We start from the raw sequence: 6,000 nt of genomic DNA, 5'->3' as shown, positions 1-6,000 counted from the left end.
TCCCTTCACCCTCTTCACCGATTTGGGGCTTTTATTAACGTAACAATTTTAGTGTTTGTCTCATGTATTCCCCTTCTTATTTTTGAAGAAGAGGAATCTTTTTTCTTTTTAAATTATAGTATTAATTCAGATATATTGTGAAAATATTAAAAATACAAAAAAACCATATATAGTGTATATATATATGTATATATATATATAGTATATATATGTATATATTCCACAGTTCAATTCACACATTCATTCAGGTGAAATAGACTGTGATAGTATCTCCTTAAATTTTCCACCCTGGGCACTTCCCTCGCTTGTCTTGGGCCTGGCCCTGCAGTGTGCATAACACTGTGTTACAGAGAAAAAATTCTGTGGGTCAAAGACATTTGCAAAACACTGTTGTGTATCAGTGGTTCTCAAATTTTAATGTGCATGGGTGTCCTGTATACCTTGTGAAAACTGCAGGTTCCAATCCAGTAGGTCTGGGATGGACTTAGATTCTGCCTTTCTAACAATGCTTCTGATTCTCAGACTGCTGGCAAAATTAACAAGCCCTTTAAAGGGTTCTGATGTCTGCTTTAATTTCCAAATCACGGTAGTTTCCTTTAAACACTGATGCTGGCCTCAACTCCCAGAGTTACTGATTTAGTAGGTTTAGGAATGGGCTTAGGAATTCACAGTTCTAACATGTTTGTAGGTGATGCTGCTGCTGCTGGCCCAGGGACCACACTTTGAGAACCACTACAGTGCTCTGTCCATTGGGCTGCAAACTTATTTCCCAGGCTGGAGTTCCCACGTTGTTACTAACCTCACAAGATTTATCTTAATTTCTCACAGCATCTTTCATTAATATAAAAGCATATTTGACAATATTTTCCCATTACAAATACTTTTCTAAAATTTTTTAATGTTTTTTTATTTTTGAGAGAGAGACAGAGTGAGAGCAGGGGAGGTGCACAGAGAGAGGGAGACACAGAACCCGAAGCAGGCTCCAGGCTCTGAGCTGTCAGCACAGAGACTGACGCGGGGCTTGAATTCATGAACTGTGAGATTGTGACCTGAGCCAAAGTCAGACACATAACTGATTGAGCCACCCAGGTGCCCCTCCCCTTACAAATATTTTAAGATGGTTTGAGGCTAGATGAGTTTTGGGCTCTCCAGTATTCAAATAGCTAGTAATTGAACACAACTCTTATTTCTTTCACTTGATGGTTCTGTATCTCAACTCAATTCATTTAATTGAGGAGCTGCAGGGTTTGTTTTTACTTTTTCTTGGTTAGGAAGCTAAGTAGAATATTACAGTCACTCTTCCTTTAATGTCAGTAGGTCTCGGGGAGGGGAGGAGCATACCTTACATGCGACTTCCATCTTCACCACAAGCTTATGGCTTAATTTCTGATTGGTCTTCTTAAAACCTAAGATTTTTCCTTCATCCTCTTTATCATACACACAGTGTTCAGTAAGTGCATATTAAGTGAAATAGGCAAAATGTTCAGTAATTTTAAAAATTGCAGTGAATCTTGAGTTAAGATAAAGCACATTTTATAATTTGTCATTTATAGAAGTCTAACATAAAACAGCCATTCAGTGTTCACAGTCATTCAATGAATTGATCAGTAAGAGACAAAATGGAATTCAGGGACTCCTCATTTGTCTCTGTAAAAGGCCAGTGCCCGTCGCAGAGCCTGAAGCCTAGCAGACATCCCATAAATGCGTGGCGAAAGAAAGGCGCTCAGCTGAGTGAGCTGATTCGTTAATACTATATCATGTATCATAATTTATGAATGATGGAAAACAGTAGTGGTAGCTACAATGAAATACCAGGGAGTCAGGAGCAGACGTGAGGTGAGTCACAACAATAACAGTTAAAATTCTAAGGTTTTAGAACTTAAAAAGAAAAACTAAGGTAAAGAAAAAGAATACCACTTTTATTTACTAACATTCCTGCACGCTTTGTTTGAGCATGAGGGTAGCATTACTGGAAATTGTTTACCATCTTCACAATGTCCTGTTCGGAGGCCCTCTATCTAGGATCAGGTCAGCTGCGGTGTTTTATGAATGCCATGCATCATGGTCCCAGGGGGACGGGTTTTTTTGAGAACCACTGAAATATATCATTCCACTTGGCTTAATGATTTCTAATATAAATCACACAGGAAAATAGCTCTAGTGTGTTTAAAAACAAGTGGTAATTATTTATTGCACGTTACATAAATGACTTACTATTTGAAAGCATTTTCAAAGATTTTTTTAGTTTTTATTTTTTTTCTTTTTTAAGTTATTTAAATTCCAGTCGGTTAACAGAGTGTAATATTAGTTTCTGGTGTACAGTCTAGTGATGCAACATTTCTGTATCACACCTGCTGCTCATCACAAGTGCGCTCCCTAATCCCATCACTTTTTTCACCCTCCCCCACCCCCCTCCTCCCTGGGAACCATGAGTTCTCTATAGTTCAGAGTCTGTTTCTTGGTCTGCCTCTCTCAAAAGAGCATTTTTTTCAAGCTTCACTAGTTTTCTTGGACAAATGTTTGATGGGAAATTTTCTCCCTCAGTTTCTTCTATTAAGATCAAGAAACTGATATCCACAAGCCTATAAGAAATTCTTAGAACATTTTAGAAGAGTGAAGGGACATGACATTGTCTCATGCATTATTACTTTAATTTTGAGGAAAACCTTGACAATCTAAGATGCAAAGTGAAAAGAAAAATGAAATAGACATGTTTTAAAATAAAAAAAAACAAGGGTTTTTAAATATTCCTTACACTATTGCTAGCTAATAGAACTTTCTGAAAGTATTTTTTTTTTAAACTATCAGATTTGAGGTGAGGTGTTCCACATGTTGATTTATTTTCTGAGTCAACGGTAAAGAGCAGACAGAGTATCTTGGCTATTCCTGAATAATGGAAGAAATCTGTAGTTAACATAGAAGGATGGGATATGTAAAATATAGTTTATCCTGGACATTAAGGGAAAGACGTTAGCATATCTTCTCTAACTATGACATCAAAGACACAGCATTAATACTACATCATGTTGCTGATACAGGGGGAAATATGCTAACCATCTAGGAGCATAGGTAAGATCCCTTTCTGAGCCATCTTACACTTTTAAAAAATAGAATGTTCTTTTGTTTGTTCCATGGTATATGTTACTAGTGGGTATTATGTGGGAAGGGCTTGTCCACTCTTTGAAGTTTTTGCAAGGATATTTCTATGGTTGAGAAGCACATGCATGGTTTCTATTAAAAAAAAAATTCTAGTCGTCCTGATGTACTTGTTTGCAATACAATAAGTCTTTAAAATAATCATCCAGGAGTTTTTAGTCTGATCTTACTTCAAGCTCTTAACTGAGTTGCTGGCAACTCAGAAGTTCCAATAGATAGATGGGTAGTTAGTACTTCAGTTCTATTGAGCTTTTTAGAAACACAATATTACAAATTCTTGCAACTATTGGTCAGAATGCAAAATGGTGTAGCACTATAGAAAAAAGTGTAGAGATTCCTTAGATAGTTAAAAATAGAACTTCCATATGGTTCAGCAATCCCATTTCTGGATATTTGTCCAAAAAGATTGAAATCGGGATCTTAAAGAGATATTAGCACTCCTATGTTCATTACAGAACTATTCTCAGGAGTTAAGAAGTGGAAACAATTTAAATGCCCATCAACAGATGACTGGATAGTGACAATGTGGTATATTCACACAATGGACTACTACTAAGCTTTACAAAAGAAGGACGTTCTGTAATATGTAATAACATGGATGAACCTTAAGGATAAGTGCAGTAAGTGAAATAACTGGGGTGAAATACGCCAGTCACAGAAAGACACACACTGCATGATTTCACTTGTATGAAAATTTTAAATAGTCAAATTTATAGAATCAAAGAGTGGAATGCCAGGGGCTGGAGGGAGGAAGAAATCGGGAGGTACTAATCAATGAGCATAAAGTTTTAGTTAAGGAAGAGGAATCAGCCCTAGAGATCTGCTGTGCAACATCATACATATAACCAACAATAATGTATTATATACTTGAAATTTTGATAAGAGTATTTTTATACTTCAGTATTTTTATAATAATAAAATAAAATTTAAAAAATCAAACTAATGTAAAAATTAATGTTCTGTTGCTGAAAAAAATATGCCATTACCTTATAGTGGGTAGTTGAAGAGTTATTTAAGTAAGACAGTAATGTAAGCATGCATCTAATCTCCTTTTTGATCTCTATGCATTGTCACCACATGGAACAAATATTCTGTAATTGTGGGTTCTCTTTAAGATAGTCAAGAATCATGTTACTGAATGATCTATTTGTACATTTCAGTGGAAGAAGCATCAGGACTCCCAAATATCAAAGCCTCTCTAAAATGATAAAAATGTAACCATTGTGGATGTTAAAAAGAGTTGATGAGTATTATGGAGGCAACTGAATAATATTTTATATATTGAATAATATCAATATCTTGGAACTAAGTGCATAAACCTCAAGATGACTGCTTTGAAAGGACAGCACTCATTTGATGAATGGACCATAGTTCAACAAATTTTCCCAGGTTTCTGGAACTTCATTTGCCCTTATATTCATAGATGACTTCTCACATGATTGTAGTAGGACAGTGTGGAGAGGGAGACTTGGGACTACACTGAAGCACTTACTGCCCAGCTGGGAAAGAACGGAAACAGAGCAATCAAAGTAAGACTCACAAGTATGACCTTGGTTCTTGAAACCTGCCTTTTTCATCTTCCCATAACCACATCTTTCCGTCACTGAAGCCTGTATTCCATGCCACCTCCTCTTGTAGTCACTCTTTCTCCCCCTCCCCCATTCAGTGAATATGAGTGCTTATTCAGCAAGTATGAGCCAGCACTGTCTCAGGTGTAAGGGATTACCAGAGAGACAAAGGGAAATGGTCTCTGGCATCACATGTTAATCATACTTTACCTGTATTTCTCTTATGGCATTGCTGTACTTGGGCATATGTCAACCTCCTGTAAGACAGTGAGTGCTTTGATGTCAGTACCATTGTCTAATTCACTTATCAGAGGTTTTACAACTAAAAGACAATTGACATATGATGAATGAATGAATGAATGGACAAGTGAATGAGCAAGAGTGAATGAGTCAGTCTTTCTGACTCCTTATGCCCGAGTAATGCAACTAAATTTTCATCTTTCTGAAATATTACAATGCAAACCTAACCTCCATCATTATGTGTTGGGGTCACATAAAATACTTGGGTGCCAAGGAAGCCGTTACAGTGGAATTTTTAAGAAACCACCCAAAAATACTTCTGTGCAATTGTAGAATACATTTTTATTTTATTTTATTTATTTAAATTTTTTTAATCTTTATTTTTGAGAGAGACAGAGAAAGACAGAGAGAGAGGGAGATACAGAGTGTGAGTGGGGGAGGGAACCGTTAGCACAGAGCCCGATGTGGGGCTCGAACTCATGAGCTGCAAGATTATGACTTGAGCCGAAGTCGGACGTTTAACTGACTGAGCCACCCAGGCGTCCCTAGAATACATTTTCTATAGCCTGACATATCTGAGTCAAAATTGACAGGAGGCTGCAACTGCAGAATGACATATTTTCCTAGCAGACTTAACATCTATTTAGAAGAGGCCATTAGTGTGTATTATGAAGAAATACCATTTTACAAATGGCAGTAGACGAAAAGTTTGTAACTTCCTTAAATATTCCTTTATTCCAAATAATGACTCACTAAAGCAGTGATTAGAAATCATCTCTATACTTTTATTTATTTTTATTTTTTAAATTTTATTTTAGAGAGAGAGTGTGCTCAAGTGGGGGAGAGGGGCAGAGGGAGAGAGAGGGAGAATCTAAAGCAGGCTCCACACTCATCATAGAGCCCAATGCAGGGCTCGATCCCGTGACCCTGGGATCATGACCTGAGCCAAAGTCAAAAATCAGACGCTCAACTGACTGAGCCACCTAGGTACCTGTTCTGGTATTTAAAAGATGTTTAAAAGATGTGCTTGTGTTTA

The sequence above is a fragment of the Prionailurus bengalensis genome, chromosome A2, assembly GCF_016509475.1.
Source record: "Prionailurus bengalensis isolate Pbe53 chromosome A2, Fcat_Pben_1.1_paternal_pri, whole genome shotgun sequence".
In the NCBI taxonomy this organism is placed as follows: domain Eukaryota; kingdom Metazoa; phylum Chordata; class Mammalia; order Carnivora; family Felidae; genus Prionailurus; species Prionailurus bengalensis.
This window is presented reverse-complemented; position numbering follows the sequence as displayed.